Below are 19,552 nucleotides of genomic sequence, written 5' to 3'. Positions count from 1 at the left end.
AGCACAAACGGAAAGAACAACACGATCGACACGGTATCAAGGTCATAGTTGCTAGTCGCTTAAAGTCGCTTGTCAAATCAAGAACATCTGCACAATTGACACGATCAGCACAATCGACACAATCAGCATGAATGACACGGTATCAAATCTAATAAGTAGGTCATTCATTCATTTGTGAAGCTTAGTTAGAAAGTTAAGGTTTCTAGTTTACCATATTCTGTAATAGTTAGGGTTTCTAGTGTACCCTATTCTGTTATTGCTCTGTTTTGTTGTTGTGTTCTGCTATTCATCAAAATGAGAATAATGAAAAAAAATAAGAACAAGGAAGTCAGAGAATTTGTGATGGAAGGTTTAAGGGAGGTAGCTGAAAAAGAAATTGTTAAGATTACTAAAGAAATTATCCATTAAAAACAGGAATGCAGTAAAAGTAAAGAACCAATTAATGATATAAATTCTAAAGAAAGTGTAGCAGGAAAACAAGGAAAAAAAATGAAAGAATATGGAAGGTTGAGTATAATGAAAGAACAAACATCTTTGGACATAAAAATCAGATCACAAAGCTACTGATGTATGCAAACAAAGGAAAGATTGTGCTCACCAAAGAGAAAATACAGCAAACAACCGTCCAATTGAATATATATTATCTTCAAGATTGGAATCTACTGAAGAAAGAAGAATACGAAAAGATAGTAAACTGGTCAGTAAAAACAACGAGAGAGCTAATGAAGTCCCCAAAATCAAAGATCTATATTATTAGAAGAAATTTCAACTAGAAGGTAAATGAAGTCTGGAAAAATAATGCAGAAAAGAAAGCAAAAGATCATGCATACAAATGTCAAATCTACTTGGGTGAGTTTAAAATAAAAGTTTAGATTCTCAACTCTCCTTTTGAATTTAAATTGCCCACTGAAGTAGAGGAAAAATGCGTCAAAGAATGGGAGAATGTAGTTGTTGTGAACTACATAGGAAAGAACCGTGTATCTTTCCCAGACACTAAAGAATCACTAATGAAACAATGAGAGCAGAAGGGTCTGGAGAAGGTTTCTGCAAACATCCATGATCTCTATTTTCTACAATTCAAAAAGGGAACGAACTAGGATAATATTCTGAAAAATGGGCATACTTATATTGGATCCAACGGTATGAAGTTGAAAAGATGGTCTGAATAATTGAGCCTTCTAAGCAAGCTAAAGGAAACAACCCAAATATGGTTCAAACTTAGGAACATCCCAGCACACATGTATAATATAGAAGCTCTAAGTCACTTTGCTAGTCTATAGAAGAAACCATTATATATGACCCAATTACAGAGTCAGAAACCATTGAAGTGCATCCTCAAAATACAATGCCAAAGAAAATGACAATTGTTGATAAGAAAGGAAAACCCACAGTCATGGAAAATCTCATATGAATGGAGTCCAAACAGGTTGAATTTCTGCAATACTTTCCAACAAGTTAGTACTAAATGTGCAAAATCAATTGAGGAAGAACAAAAAATCAAGAAAGCTCAGGAAGCAAAAAAGCAGGAAAATGAAACATAAGAAATAAGAATGGAAGATCATATTTTGAAAGTCAATGATAGTGATAAAAAAGACAATAATGAGGAAAATGCAGTGGAAGAAAGCAAGAATAATTTTGAGAAAAAGGAAAGCAACAAAATAAAGAAAGTAAAAGAAATCAAGATGAAGAGGAAAATAAATTTTTCTGTAATGCAAAGGATTATGATGAATATGGAAGATGAACCTCAAGTTATTGTTGAGAAAATTTAAGTGGAAAACACCCAGAATTTCAAAACTAAAATAGAGAATTCTATAGCCAATCAAGAAAATTTCAAAACTGATGTGGCGTCTAAAGCTGAAGCTAAAGATAAGGAAGACAAGAATACATAAATTTAAGTTGAAGATAACAAATGTAAAAGCCCATATGTCACGTCCCAATATTAGCTTTTCTAGACCGAGGAATCTGCAGTCTTGACCGAGATCTAAGACCGTGGATGATGGCACCCCAAGACCGAGTGGTCCGACCGATGATTCCGCAAACAAGGAATTCTCAAGCAAGTACTTTTATAAACGCTTTATAAAACCCACACAGTGCTATTTATCATGTATTTTATATAAACGAGGTAAAAGGTTTCCAAAGTATGTTTTCATTGCATGTCCATGATTTCTAAAGAATGATGATTTTATGAAGGGATATGGATTCAGTGGAATTGACGGATGTTTCAAGGAGGATGGCTACCGGCATGAGCTCCGGTAGTCCGATCCCAAATGTCTTGGCTGATTATTTATGGGACCAGAGTATTTAGCGTGAGCTCTATTTACTGCTGCCCAACCAAAAGACAGTCAAAAACAGGTTAAGGGCTTTTAGGGATGGACTCCTAATTATGCCTAACTAAATACGGCTCAAACAGACTCCTAGCCTTCAGGATCAGCTCTGAATGGTGTAGGGTCAAAAACGGCTCAGATGTAACTGTACATGATGATATTCCTTTAAAAGCCTCACGGATGCAATGCAGTAAAATATCTTCTTAAAATGCTTGTTGGATCCTTAGACTCACTATGCTTGTGTGGTGTAGGAACCCAGCCAACGGATTTAATGACAAGCGAAGGAAGAGTTGGAGCGGAAGCGTGGTGCCGGAGATGTGTGTGGGAGGAGGGACCGAGACCGTAGGACCGACTTTTATTGGAACTATTTCAATGATCGTGTCCAATAGGCACCCTAGAACTTCCGCATTTATGTTCGAAATCACGTTGATTTAGGTGCATGAAAGTAGGAATTTAGAACGTAACAACTTGGTATTCGAGCAACGGTTCCGAACCTTAGCACTTTCACACATATGCTCCTGCAGATGCACCTCCAAGGCCTTCATGTCTGTAAATTATTTTAAATGATATTTTTCATGACATGAAACTGTTTTCAAAATCACAATTTTTAGCACGACCCATAGGATCGAATTTCGGGTCGAAATTCTTTATAAGAGGGGTAGTTTGTCACGTCCCAAAATTAGCTTTTCTAGACCGAGGAATCTGCGGTCTTGACCGAGATCTAAGACCGTGGATGATGGCATCCCAAGACCGAGTGGTCCGACCGATGATTCCGCAAACAAGGAATTCTTAGGCAAGTACTTTTATAAACGCTTTATAAACCCACACAATGTTATTTATCATTTATTTTATATAAACGAGGTAAAAGGTTTCCAAAGTATGTTTTCATTGCATGTCCATGATTTCTAAAGAATGATGATTTTTTGAAGGGATATGGATACAGTGGAATTGACGGATATTTATAGGAGGATGGCTACCGGCATGAGCTCCGGTAGTCCGATCCCAAATGTCTTGGTTGATTATTTATGGGACCAGAGTATTTAGCGTGAGCTCTATTTACTACTGCCCAACTAAAAGACGGTCTAAAACAGGTTAAGGGCTTTTAGGGCTGGACTCCTAATTGTGCCTAACCAAATACGGCTCAAACAGACTCCTAGCCTTCAGGATCAGCTCTAAATGGTGTAGGGTCAAATACGGCTCAGATGTAACTATACATGATGATATTCCCTTAAAAGCCTCATGGATGCAATGCAGTAAAATATCTTCTTAAAATGCTTGCTGGGTCCTTAGACTCACTATGCTTGTGTGGTGTAGGAGCCAAGCCAACGTATTTAATGACAGGCGAAGGAAGAGTTGGAGCGGAAGCGTGGTGCCGGAGATGTGTGTGGGAGGAGGGACCGAAACCGTAGGACCGACTTTTATTGGAACTATTTCAATGATCGTGTCCAACAGGCACCCTAGAACTTCCGCATTTATGTTTGAAATCACGTTGATTTAGGTGCATGAAAGTAAGAATTTAGGGCGTAACAACTTGGTATCAGAGCAACGGTTCCAACCTTAGCACTTTCACACATATGCTTCTGCAGTTGCACCTCCAAGGTCTTCATGTCTGGAAATTATTTTAAATGATATTTTGCATGACATGAAACTGTTTTCAAAATCACAATTTTTAGCACGACCCATAGGATCGAATTTCGGGTCGAAATTCTTTATAAGAGGGGTAGTTTGTCACGTCCCAAAATTAGCTTTTCTAGACCGAGGAATCTACGGTCTTGACCGAGATCTAAGACCGTGGATGATGGCACCCCAAGACCGAGTGGTCCGACCGATGATTCCGCAAACAAGGAATTCTCAAGCAAGTACTTTTATAAACGTTTTATAAAACCCACACAGTGCTATTTATCATTTATTTTATTTAAACGAGGTAAAAGGTTTCCAAAGTATGTTTTCATTGCATGTCCATGATTTCTAAAGAATGATGATTTTATGAAGGGATATGGATTCAGTGGAATTGACGGATGTTTATAGGAGGATGGCTACCGGCATGAGCTCCGGTAGTCCGATCCAAAATGTCTTGGCTGATTATTTATGGGACCAGAGTATTTAGCGTGAGCTCTATTTACTACTGCCCAACCAAAAGACGGTCTAAAACAGGTTAAGGGATTTTAGGGTTGGACTCCTAATTGTGCCTAACCAAATACGGCTCAAACAGACTCCTAGCCTTCAGGATCAGCTCTAAATGGTGTAGGGTCAAATACGGCTCAGATGTAACTGTACATGATAATATTCCCTTAAAAGCCTCATGGATGCAATGTAGTAAAATATCTTCTTAAAATGCTTGCTGGGTCCTTAGACTCACTATGCTTGTGTGGTGTAGGAACCAAACCAACGGATTTAATGACAGGCGAAGGAAGAGTTGGAGCGGAAGCGTGATGCCGGAGTTGTGTGTGGGAGGAGGGACCGAGACCGTAGGACCGACTTTTATTGGAACTATTTCAATGACCGTGTCCAACAGGCACCCTAGAACTTCCGCATTTATGTTTGAAATCACGTTGATTTAGGTACATGAAAGTAGGAATTTAGGGCGTAACAACTTGGTATCAGAGCAACGGTTCCGATCCTTAGCACTTTCACACATATTCTCCTGCAGATGCACCTCCAAGGCCTTCATGTCTGTAAATTATTTTAAATGATATTTTGCATGACATGAAACTGTTTTCAAAATCACAATTTTTAGCACGACCCATAGGATCGAATTTCGGGTCGAAATTCTTTATAAGAGAGGTAGTTTGTCACGTCCCAAATTTAGCTTTTCTAGACCGAAGAATCTGCGGTCTTTACCGAGATCTAAGACCGTGGATGATGGCACCTCAAGACCGAGTGGTCCGACCGAAGATTCCCCAAACAAGGAATTTTTAGGCAAGTACTTTTATAAACGTTTTATAAAACCCACACAGTGCTATTTATCATTTATTTTATATAAACGAGGTAAAAGGTTTCCAAAGTATGTTTTCATTGCATGTCCATGATTTCTAAAGAATGATGATTTTATGAAGGGGTATGGATTTAGTGGAATTGACGGATTTTTATAGGAGGATGGCTACCGGAATGAGCTCCGGTAGTCCGATCCTAAATGTCTTGGCTGATTATTTATGGGACTAGAGTATTTAGCGTGAGCTCTATTTATTGCTGCCCAACCAAAAGACGGTCCAAAACAGGTTAAGGGCTTTTAAGGCTGGACTCCTAATTGTGCCTAACCAAATACGGCTCAAACAGACTCCTAGCCTTCAAGATCAACTCTAAATGATGTAGGGTCAAATACGGCTCAAATGTAACTGTACATGAGGATATTCCCTTAAAAGCCACATGGATGCAATGTAGTAAAATATCTTCTTAAAATGCTTGCTGGGTCCTTAGACTCACTATGCTAGTGTGGTGTAGGAACTAAGCCAACGGATTTAATGACAGGCGAAGGAAGAGTTGGAGCGGAAGCGTGGTGCCGGAGATGTGTGTGGGAGGAGGGACCGAGACCGTAGGACCGACTTTTATTGGAACTATTTCAATGATCGTGTCCAATAGGCACCCTAGAACTTCCGCATTTATGTTTGAAATCACGTTAATTTAGGTGCATGAAAGTAGAAATTTATGCCGTAACAACTTGGTATCAGAGCAACGGTTCCGAACCTTAGCACTTTCACACATATGCTCTTGCAGATGCACCTCCAAGGCCTTCATGTCTGTAAATTATTTTAAATGATATTTTGTATGACATGAAACTGTTTTCAAAATCACAATTTTTAGCACGACCCATAGGATCGAATTTCGGGTCGAAATTCTTTATAAAAGGGGTAGTTTGTCACGTCCCAAAATTAGCTTTTTTAGATCGAGGAATCTACGGTCTTGACCGAGATCTAAGACTGTGGATGATGGCACCCCAAGACCGAGTGGTCCGACCGATGATTCCGTAAACAAGGAATTCTCAGGAAAGTACTTTTATAAACGTTTTATAAAACCCACACAGTGCTATTTATCATTTATTTTATATAAACGAGGTAAAAGGTTTCCAAAGTATGTTTTCATTGCATGTCCATGATTTCTAAATAATGATGATTTTATGAAGGGATATAGATTCAGTGGAATTGACAGATGTTTATAGGAGGATGGCTACCAGCATGAGCTCCGGTAGTCCGATCCCAAATGTCTTGGCTGATTATTTATTGGGACCAAAGTATTTAGCGTGAGCTCTATTTACTACCGCCCAACCAAAAGACGGTCCAAAATAGGTTAAGGGCTTTTAGGGCTGGACTCCTGATTGTGTCTAACCAAATACGGCTCAAATAGACTCCTAGCCTTCAGGATCAGCTCTAAATGGTGTAGGGTAAAATACGGCTCAGATGTAACTGTACATGATGATATTCCCTTAAAAGCCTCATGGATGCAATGTAGTAAAATATCTTCTTAAAATGCTTGCTGGGTCCTTAGACTCACTATGCTAGTGTGGTGTAGAAACCCAGCCAACGGATTTAATGACAGACGAAGGTAGAGTTGGAACGGAAGCGTGGTGCCGGAGATGTGTGTGGGAGGAGGGACCGAGACCGTAGGACCGACTTGTATTGGAACTATTTTAATGATCGTGTCCAATAGGCACCCTAGAACTTCAGCATTTATGTTCGAAATCACGTTGATTTAGGTGCATGAAAATAGGAATTTAGGGGGTAACACCATAAATTCTCAGAAACAATTCTTTCTATCAAATCAGAACAGGCTCGTACAAAGAGATAATTAGAAATGAGAAACAACAATACTCATCATCCCCTTTAATACAATCTCATTTTATCGTTAGAGGAAGAGGAAGAGGAAGGGGGAGGGAATAATGCATCTCAATGAAAATAGATGGCATGCGAAAATCTCAGGCTGGGATGGTTATATTTGAATGAAGTCTTTTCAGTTTGTAATCTTTGGTTTTTAGAATGTATGAATGATACTAATCAGTTTTTATGGTCTTTTGATTGTTATCTTTAATCATAGCTAGGGTTTGTCTACCTTTGATTTATGACCCTCCCACTTTTGGGATTTTAATGAAATGGTTTTAACCATTACCCCCCAAAAAAAACTTTATATTTATAATGAAAGACTAAGTGAGTGTTAATATATTTTGTTCAATAAAAAAATATATCACTAATAGTACCTTAATTCTAATAATAGTATTATCTTAAAAGTAAGATATATGTTATATAATATAAAATATGTTTGGATCATATGTATATTAATTATTTTTAGTTGTTAATGCTGACTATATCAATTTTTTGCAATGAACTTCAATAAATTTAGTAGAAGAATTATTGAGATATTTATATTTTTCATAAAGTGTGATAGTGTTGATATACAAGAGTCTAGACAAAAAATGAATATTTTAGAGATAGAAATTTGTTTGAAAGTTTACATAACACTCGGTCATTGTAGAAATGAAACCACCCCGTAGAGTGATTACCATAATTGAATAACATTCAAGAAAAATGCAAAAAATTATCAAATAATAAAAAATGTGATATAAAAAAATATGTTCCACAAATAAATGGTTTCTTGAACAACCAAATTAAGAAAATTCTCTTAAAATAATTAAAACTAAAAAATAGTATTATTTAAATAAAAAATTAGTTGTCTTATATCAATATATTTTAATCTCATATATACCATCATCATTGTCAAACTCACATTAGGAGAGATTCGAACCCATGAACTCATATATGAAATATAAACACTTTAACCACCACACCACTTATGATTGATTTCAATTTAAAATTTTATATATATATATATATATATATATATTAAGTAAGTTTTTGACCATTTATTTTAAATAGGTGTTTATACTTATATATATTCATATTATGGCTTGGAAACTTTGGGAGGCTTACAAAGAGAGACAAGTTCATGAATATTCGATTGGAGTTTTAAACTCCATTAGTTAAATGAAAATTATAATTTAGATAAATAAATTAAATGTAATTTCATATAAATAAATAATGATTTACACTAAATTCAAATTTAAATTTTTGATAAAATTTAATGTTAATGGATAAAATCGAATGCTAATGGATAAGATTAAATGTTAACGGATATACTTCTGTAAATCTATTTTGTGAGAAGATTCTTAATTTATTTGATATTTGATAGTCTCAGTTTATTTGTTTATCTATTTTGAGAGAAGACATATTTATATTTTATTTTTATGGTTAATTATATATTATTTGGGTTTTTATTTTGAACATGGGCCATTTAGAAAATATTGAATTGAATTAGTTGTAACAACCACCTCTAAAAGACATGAACACTAAATTTGAAACACTTATACATTCAATTGATACAAATAATCATTTATTCTTTTTAGCGTCTTCCATTTAATTAAAAATAAGTAAACAAATGTTATACAAATATTCCTAGTAAAAATTTAACACATTAAAAATTTACGAATTTAAAATTATTAAATATCACTAATATGTAGAGTCTTGTAGAGTTCAATTTTCTTAAAAAAATTCTTAAATTAAACTTGAATAATGGAGTATGCGTGTTTTAAGTGACTATTATTTAAATGTTATTGGAATTCAGCAACAATATAGATTATATATGATATAAATTATACATCACAATGTAAATTTTATAGGTTATTATTGTTTAGTTTGAAAGACTGAAAAATTCGGTATTAAGTTGGGTGCTTAAAATTCTATCGTATACAACTAGAATTTAGGTTGTCCAAAATGTGATTATGAGTCTCAAACAAGACTTTTATTGCAAAAATAAAATAAAAATAATTGTTAGAATATAAGATAATATATATGTAAAATATTATCACAATATTAATATTTTTATGTCACCTAAATTAAATTTCAACTTCTAATCTTATGACTTAATTTTGAGTATTTTGCACTAAACATCTCATCATTATTAACATCTTCTAATTTCGTTCAGCAATAATCTCATCTCGTGATTATCATTATACACATCTTATAACTTTATTCTAACATTTTATATGAGAGTATTGTTTTATTAAACTGACACTTATTACCCATACATGTTGAGCATTTATATATTAGTGAAATGATATTTTTACCTCTACTTCATTCATTTCCCACTTACTTGTACTTCTTCCTTTTTTCTTAGGTGAAAAAGAAGAAAAATAAATAAATTATAGAAACATTAAAAGAAGAATAACAAAAGGAAAATGAGGTTTATTTGGATTTTTGAAATAATAATAAACTGGTGTAATTGATAAAAAAAATTATGGATGTTAATAAAATGAGTTTTTATAAAAATAAAAATTGTTATAAAATAATGTTAATTTAATGATAAAGATAATGAATAGATATTTAATTTTAAGATGATTTGAAAAAAAATAAAATATTGAGAAATAAATGAGATATGAAATAGATAAATTTGAGAAATTATTATATTTTCAGCCAATCAGATTGCACCACGTAATCGCTTATCCCAAATTCACTCCCTAATCATTTTTTAATGTATATAAAATGTTATAAATATAGAATTATATGAGAGAATATTTATAAATTTATAATATATATGGTAAAAAACAATTAGAAAAGATTTTATATTTTTTAAAATTTTGTATTCTACATTATTTATTGAAAATTTGAAGAAAAATGATATGAGAGAGATAATGATAAATTTAAAGAATTAGAACTGTTATTATAAATATTATATATTGAGAAATAAATGATGGAGATAATATATTTTTTAATTTCTTTTATAATTTTTGTGATATATATATATATATATATATATATATATATATATATATATATATATATATATATAAATTGATATTATATAAGAGAAATGATTAGGTGAGGGAATGATTTGTCATGAAAAAATCAAATAATTTCTCTCTTTTCTTTATTTCCTCCCACTTTTACATTTTCCAACCAATGAAGGTGATGTCAAGTCATTCCCTCACCAAATTCCCTCTCTCTATCACTCCTCATTATATAAATATAATATATTGAGAAATAAATGAGAATATAAAACATATTTTAAATTTTTTATTATATATAATGAGAGATAATATATATATATATATATACATTTATATTATATATTGTAAAATCAATTAGAGAAGATATTATATTTTGTGATTTATTAGATAATAATATAAAATAGTTTATAAAAGTTTCATAATTAAGAAATAAAAAATGAGATAGGAGAAACAAATTAGGGGAGAGAAATAAATGAGAATATAAAACATATTTTAAATTTTTTATTATATATAATGAGAGATAATATATATATAAATTTATATTATATATTGTAAAATCAATTAGAGAAGATATTATATTTTGTGATTTATTAGATAATAATATAAAATAGTTTATAAAAGTTTCATAATTAAGAAATAAAAAATGAGATAGGAGAAACAAATTAGGAGAGATAATATATATATATATATATATATTTATATTATATATTTATATTATATATTATATATTATATATTATATATTATATATTATATATTGAGAAATAAATGAGAGAAGATAATATATTTTTTATTTTTTTAGTTATGGTTAATTATTTTTATAATATATGTTAGATTAAATTAGCTAATTAAATTAGGATAATTATAAAATTACCATATTTTGAATATTTGACTTAAAGAAATGTTAAGTAAAAATGTTCCATCAATTATTAGTAAATAAAAACTGAATTGTGTTTATTTAATTTTGTGCAGATTAAAGAAAATCGGTAAAGAAAACTATTCGGCCTTATGCTCATTTTTATGACAAGGAGTATCGGTAAATTGCAACTTCGGTTTTTATGTTAAAGATGATCTGGTAGTTTATTAAGAAGCACCGCCAGCTTTTTAAACTTCGGTAGATGCGCGTCCGATTTTATAAAAGGAATATGTGTCCGTTATTTTGTGAGCGCAGCCAACAGTTTATACTTCGGTATTATATGCTAGACGCTTCCGGTTTTATCGAAAGTTGGGACGCGTTCGGTATTATATAATCGATTTTATATAATAAGACGTGTCCGGTATTTTGTGAAGTCCGGTTATTTGTTATCCGGTTCTCGTTTCCGGTATTTTATATAGAAGCGCATTCGGTTCTCGCTTCCGGTATTTCATACAGAAGCGCCTTCGATTATTTATATCTTCGACATTATATCAAGATGGAGCGCGTCGGATATTTTAATCTTCCCACGCTTCATCAGGATGCTTCCGGTATTATCAAAAATAATCTTTATGTGTCTTCATTATCTGTTTTCTTTTTGGTACAAGTTTGATGAAGACGTCTTGGCAGTATGTCTCAATATTAGTCTTCTTCCAACCTAGTATAGATTGCCAAGCACCAAAAGAGAAATCCTTTGAGATGTATGTTCCTCGTACATCGTAATTCCATTAATGTGAATTTGGTGTACTATCATATAAGTACAGACAAGATCAAACGAGGATCTTCTCCGATGTACTTAAATGGAACTCAGCCAATCAAAACAGAGTCGGCATTTTCTACAGCAAATATAACCGTTGAGAAGCAAATATATCCGTTGATATCTTTGCATACTTAAAGAGAAGATGAACTAAACTTAAAGTGTCATACACATATACAAGACGAAATATATACAAGAGAGTTTTCAAGTTCTTAGCGCCCAAAAAGTCTTAAGTGCTAACTACAATCTTTTAAAATCTCATATTCAAAAAGCACTCTATGTACGAAGTGTTTACATTGTATTACATACTATCTATTCTTTGTGAGTGGTTAGAATTATAAGTTGACAAAATTTGTTTTTATTCAACAAGAATGTGTGTGCTAGGAGTTCGAAAACAGGCAGTATCTATGTCCTGGTTGTTCGACTGTGTTTTGTACAAGTATTGTATTCAACCAAATTTTCTAGTGAATATCCTTTCCAAGGTTGAGAAGAAGAAGTGACGGAGAATCTTCTACTCCGAACATCCAAAAATATGTTGTGTCTTGTGTTCTTTTCAATTACATCATTCTAATCTTGTTGTGCCGCTTCAAGTTGAAACAAACATTTCCGCACTTGAAATCGGTTCAAGAGTTTGTGACAACTTTTTTAAAATAGAAACCGATAGTAACTTCTAACATAGTTAATATCAAATGACGTGTGTAAGTGTTCAATAATAGTCAGACCTCCGTCTCTTGTGTTGATCCCGATCCTAACAAGTAGTATCAGAATAAGTTTTTCTATTCTCAAAGAACCAACAAGAATTTGAACCATGTCTGTGGCTGTAATCAACAAGGTCCATATGTTCTCAAAGGAAAACTATGTTGTATGGAAGGCGAGAGTTCACGCACATCTTGTTGCTATAGATGATGACATATGGTTTGTCATCATCAAAGACCCAATAAAGATTGAAAAGGATAGATCTGAGTGGACTAGTGAAGATAAAAGAAAGAAAAACCTGGACAACCTAGACAACCTAGACAAAAACATCTTCTATAAAACCTTGGATGACAACACGTTCAACTATATCATCTCATACAACTCTATCAAAAAAATCTGGGAGAGGCTGACCCAACTCTGTGTGGGTAATGAGCAAACCAAAGAGAACAAACTCATGATTGCTACACAACAGTTTGATAACATTAAGTTGCGTACTAGAGAAACGATGACGGAATTTTATGGGAGATTCAACAAGATCATCAATACTCTTTATACTCTAGGTTAGACCTACAGAAATAGAGAGATTCCAATCAAAGTCATGTGTGCTCTGCCCAGGGAGTGGGATATCAAGACGATAGCAATGAGGGAGTCTAAAGACCTCAACAAGATGGAACTTTATGACTTTCTAGCTGATCTAAAAATCTATGAGTTTGAGATGAACTCAAGAAATGAAGATGAGACTTCATCTTCGAACGTGACTAAAGCGTTGGTGTCTTCTATGGAGCCAACAGTCCATGAAACCGTCAAGACAGACGAGCAATTCAATGATGATGCAATGGCCTTACTTGTCATGAAGTTTGGCAGATTCATGAAAAAAAATCAACCCAACACTTTCTACAACAACAACTATTCTAACGGTAATATGGATAACGTTCGTTGTTTTAATTGTGATACCTTATGTCATTACAAGTCGGAGTATCGGAAGCCAAAAAGGGATGACAAGAAACCAGCCGATCAGAAACCTACGGAGGACCATCAATCATCCAAACACAATAATAATCAAAAAGAAATGCTGGCAGAGAAAAGAAAAAGTAAATGGGCTTAAAGTGACTCAGATAATGACGATGAAGAAGTTTAATGCTTCATGGCAATGATGAAGAGGTACTTGACTTCTCTTCAGAAGAATTCACACGAGATAACCTAATTATTGCACTCAATGACATGGTCATTAAGTACAAGAATTTGTCTAATCTTATCTCAACTCAACCAGATAACCAAATTGGTAAAACAGTTGAATTATCCTCTGAAAACGATAAGCTCAAAGAGAGAGTTCAACTATTGACCAAGGAAAATGAATGAACAAACTATTTGATTGTTGCATGGACTAAGTCTGGGGTGCTAAAATCAAATGACAAACCATTAGAGACCTGCCAACTGCAAGTTTCGTATAGTTTATGATGGTAGCAACCTAGACAAGCCATGCAACACGTTAAAACCCAAGATAGACAAACTTCCTCTCATAAGTTTTGTCAAGGGGACCTCAACTAACACAATAGCAAGTCAAGATGCAGATGACTTAGAAACCAGAAAAGAACTAAAATATGTGGAGCCAACTAATCAGTCACGGTGGCTTAATCATGAGAGAAGGAAAGTCAGTCGGTCGGCTGGACATGAGCATAACAAACAGTTAAAGAGGTATCATCAAAATTCATCCTCAAAATATTATGACTCATCTAAAGACATATAGAGAGATGTCAAGCCTAGTGCATATAAAATTATTAAGACTAACATCGGGAGGTCCATCAAAGTAAGACAAGTATGGATCCCCAAGGGACTAATTAACCGCAGACTTAATTAAATATTGGTACCATAGGGTGTAAATAGTTCTGTTTCGTAGGTTAAACATGCCAGTTATCTAGAGGACTCGGAATGGTACTTGGACAATGGATATTCAAGGCATATGACAGGAAACAACAAACTTTTAACCAACATAGTGAAAGAAACTGGTTCACGTATCACATTTGGTGACAACTCAAAGGGTAAGACTGTTGGCAAGGGTAAGATTGTCCATGGTAACCTAACCATAATAAATGTGTTACTTTTTGAAAATTTATGCTACAACTTGCTTAACATTTGTCAAATGTGTGATATAGGATATACCGTTGAATTTCATAAACAAGCATGTTTAGTCAAGGATCAACATGGAAGTACGTTGCTCACAGGGCATAGGACAAGATATGTTTGTAAAGTAAACTAGAAAAATAAAATCATCTAAGAATATTTGCATGATAGCTAAAAATGATCAAAACTGGCTTTGGCATAAAATATTAAATCATCTAAACTTTAAGACCATTAACTCTTTATGTTCTAAAGAACTAGTTGAAGGCATTCCTAATGTAAAGTTTTCTAAAGATAAAGTTTGTTGGGAAAAAGTAAAATTAAAATAAAGAAAATAGTTAATTAAGTGAGAAGTAATTAACTAAAAAGTCAAAAGGTATGAAACATTAAACAACAGAAGTTTGATAATGTTTAGAACAGAATTTTGATGATGTTTAGTTGTGAACATTACAGAATTTTGATGATGTCTAGTTGAGAATAAAGCTAGATATTCATTAAGAATGAAGCTAAGTTGTCTATTTATTTTGTGTAGGTGCATAGACTATGCTGAATTAGACGTGGTCTAAGTAGGGTAAATAGACGTGTAACGAAGTTAGACGTTGAAGTCTAACTCCATTAGACGTTGTAGTCTAATGGGAAATTTAGTTAGACGTTGACGTCTAACTCCTTCAAACAAGTCTAAAGAGATACGTAGTTAGACATTGTAGTTTAACAGATGCGTAGTTAGACGTTGAAGTCTAACTCTATTAGACGTTGAAGTCTAACTCCATTAGACGTGGTAGTCTAATGGGTAACGTAGTTAGACGTTGACGTCTAACTCCTTTAGACAAGTCTGAAGTGATGCGTAGTTAGACGTTATAGTCTAAAAGATACGTATTTAGACATTGTAGTTTAACTCCATTAGACGTGGTAGTCTAATGGGTAACGTAGTTAGACGTTGACGTCTAACTTCTTTAGACAAGTCTGAAGGGATACGTAGTTACACATTGTAGTCTAACTCCATTAGACTTGTTAGTCTAATGGAACGTGCAGTTAGACGTTGAAGTCTAACTCCCTTAGACTTGGTAGTTTAATGGAGCATGTCTAATGCCTCACTTCAGCAGTCGTCTGAAGTTAGCATACGTCTAACCACGATCAACTGGTTGTCTGCTACTCTGCTCCACTCACTCTTGTGAAGTCTGACAAGCCAGCTAATTATATCAAATGAACTAACGCCACGTATGCAAATTTCCTTCCAATAGTTTGTTCAGTATAGGACAATTCTAAAAGGATATCCGACGCACTACTAGTTCGGTATGACCACGATCCATATGCTCAGAGTCTATTGTACTCTTGTACTATTGGCGGCCTTCCAATGGACGCTTGCCACATGTCCATGAAGAATATTCGACTGTTGGTGTCCTTCTTCTAAAAATAGATGCTCAAGGACAACAGATGAATCTCTCTCTCTCTCTTGGTCTCTTGCCATCGCATGGTTACCTGATTCACAATCTTACTCTTGAACTTACTGATTTCTTACATTCTTCAAGTTCAAGAGAAAAAGAATTAAATTATTGTCTAGTCGTGTGATTATTATTGATAATATTATAAGTTGAATAGAGGGTGTTCTGTTCAACAGAGTATTAGCTAGTTCAGTAAGCTGTATTTGATTCAAAGAATTTAGTGAAATCCTTCCTGTTGTGAAAGAAGGGGTGATGTAGGAGGGTTTGCTCCGAACATCCATAAATAACTCATTCGTTCTTTACTTTCTGTCATTCATCTTCCATTGGTTCAAAGCTTCAAATCCGACGAACACTTCCGCACTTAAAACTGTTTTTCAAGAGTTCGAAGGATTTGTAAAGAATAGAAACATATATTAATCCCTTGTAGGATTACTATCGAATCGTTTGTCATAATTTGTCAATAGCCAGACCCTAGTCTCTAATGGTTACATCGATCCTAACAAGTGGTATTAGGGCAAGGTTTTCTATTCTCAAGCAACAAGAACCTGCATCATGACTAAACATTCCAACTCTTCTAAGATTCCTATGTTTTCGAAAGAAAACTACATCGCGTGGAAGAAGAGAGTTCGTGCCCATCTTGCCTCCTTAGATGATGAAATGTGGAGTCTTGTCACAAAAGGCCCTATAAAGATAGAGAAAGACAAATCTGAGTGGACCAATGAAGATAAGAGGAAGAACAACCTTGACAACTTGGCCATGGATATCATATACCAATCTCTTGACGATATCATGTTCAACTATATCATATCTTGCGAGTCTGCCAAAGAAGTTTAGGAAAGACTCACTCAACTGTGTGAAGGAAACGAGCAGACCAAAGAGAACAATATTACGGTTTTCACTCAGTAGTTCGACAACTTTAAGATGCATCTTGGAGAGACAATGTCTGAGTTTGATGCAAGATTCAGCCAGATCATCACTACTCTTTCTACCTTGGGCAAGACTTACATCAACAGAGAGGTTGCAATCAAAGTCATTCATGCTTTGCCCAGGGAGTGGGACATCAAAACTATGGCGATGAGGGAGTCCAAAACCTCAATAAGATAGAGCTCTTCGACTTGATTGCCGATCTGAAGGCCTATGAGTTCGAGTTGAACTCTAGGAATGAAGAGGAGCAGCGCACATCCACCATCATAACCAAGGCTTTGGTTACTGTCGAGGAGTCACTAGTTGCCACCTAAGTAAAGAAGGATTCTTAGCAGCGATGTAATGGCTCTCCTCATGAAGAAAATCGGGAAATTCATGAAGAAGAGTAATTCTAACTTAAGCTCTTCAAATAATAACAATGATGATAAAGCTAAATCTAAGGCTAACGTTAAATGTTTTAACTGTGGTATTCTAGGTCATTACAAATCGGAGTGCATGAAGCCGAAACGTAATGAGAAGAAGAAAGACAACGAAAACGAGCTAAAGGCCCTCACGGCGGCTGACAGCAAGGCCAAGTGGATGCAAAACGACTCAGATTATTCATCAACCAGCGATAGTGATGATGAAGAGGTTTCTTGCTTCATAGAAAGATAAGAGGAAGAGTATAAGGAATCTGAGGTATTTCATTTCTCTTTAGAAGAGTTTTCACAAGATGAATTAGTGGCTGCACAAAATGACATGGTCTTGGAGTACAAAAAACTATAAGAATCTCAAAATAAAACAAGTTCAAAATTTGAAAATGATGAACTTACTTTTACTCAAACCTCTAAACCAAAAGTTTTTGAAAACAACATAGATGAGCTCTCATCTGAGAATGAGACGCTCCAGGAAAAGATTCAAACTTTTTCTTCTGAAAAACAACGTTTAACATATATTATCAGTTTTTGGACAAGGTTTGGAGAAACTGTCAAATATCATATTAGTGTGTTGAGGCCTACTGGATGCAAATTCGGTCTAGGAGTTGACAGCGATGACTTAGACAAGTCCTATAAGAAGTTAAACTCTGCAACTAACAAGCTTAAGTCAATAAGCTTTTTCAAGGGAAGTTTAACTGATAATGGAACTAATCCAAGTTGTGAGGATCTAACTTTAAAGGATGAAATTACTTATGTTTCGCCAACAGTAAGCTGGCTGAAACTTAAGATAGAAGTAGTCAGCAAGTCTGGAAAACAAAAACCTGACAATAAGTCAATGAGTTTTAAACAAAAACCATCCTCTAAGGTTAAGGGATCAGCTGCTAGCAGGAAGACGTCTGCTAAGGCTAAATCATACGCACTAATCACAACATAAAATAGGAAATCCATCAAGATAACTCAAATTTGAATTCCTAAGTGACTGATTGATCAAGGACCCAAGTGAATGTGAGTACCAAAAGATGTAAATATATTTTTGTGTAGGTGATACAGGGTAGTTGTATGAAGGAAACATGGAGCACACTCTTCTAAGAACATGCTCCAGAAGTTCAACAAGTGGCACATTTGCCATTTCCACAAACTAAGTGTTTCTTCCTTAAAAATATTTTTGGTCTTGAGGACCTCAAAACATTTATTTATTCATTCTATAAAAATGAATAAACTGAGGAGGAATTTTAATGTTTAAAATTTTCAAACAGATGCAAGCTGACGAAAGCTTTATTTGGTCTATTAGACGAGGTCGTCTAAAAGAAAGAAAGTACTTAGACGTGTTTGCTTAAGCAGTTTGTGATTCTAAGTTGAAAATTGTCTTGGTTTAAAACCTATGCAGGTTAGACGTGTGAGAAAAAAGCGTGATTAAATGCCTGCGTCTAATAGATGATCACGTTTAACGATGAAGGCTTATGAAAAACGGTTTGAAAGAAACCCTGTTAGAGATTTAATTCGCTTTCTATTCTACGCAAACTTGTGTAAACACTTGAAATTGATTCAAGGCGGAATTGTTTACTTGGGTTTGAAGCACAAGATGAAATATGAAAAGATGACAGAAATGAAGAACACGACAGTTTGTTTATGGATGTTCGGAGAAACTTTCCTACGTCACCCCTTCTTCCAACCACCGGAAGGATTCACTATAATATGATGCGAATCAAATACAGTTTACACACACACTTACCTCACTATTGAACAGAACACTTTCTGTTCAATTACAAGATGAAGAATATCACTCAGCTAAAGGTGTTTTGATTCTAGTTCTCTCTCTCGATTCACACACAGTACAATCAGAAAGAAGCTTCACAGTATGAGTTCAGTAAGCAAGATGATTGAGTAGTTTCTCTCTCTGCAAAATCAGATTGCTTGTTCGTTGTATTCGCTTGTTTTTTAGGCAGATTGTCCGTTGTCCTTGAGATTTGTTAAATACTAAGAAGGAGCTAACAATCGAATCTTTAGAATGATACGTGGCACTCTTCCATTGGAAAACCTCCATTGTACACAATAAATTCTAAGCACAATGATCGTGGCCGTACATCACTGGTAGTGCGCCGAATATTCCATCAGGGATGTACTTGCAAAACAAATAATGTGAGGAAAATTCTCTTACGTGGCATTCCTTGATTGGATGCATATAATTGTTG

Source organism: Impatiens glandulifera, chromosome 6, assembly GCF_907164915.1.
Source record: "Impatiens glandulifera chromosome 6, dImpGla2.1, whole genome shotgun sequence".
In the NCBI taxonomy this organism is placed as follows: domain Eukaryota; kingdom Viridiplantae; phylum Streptophyta; class Magnoliopsida; order Ericales; family Balsaminaceae; genus Impatiens; species Impatiens glandulifera.
Note: the sequence above shows the minus strand (reverse complement) of the source record.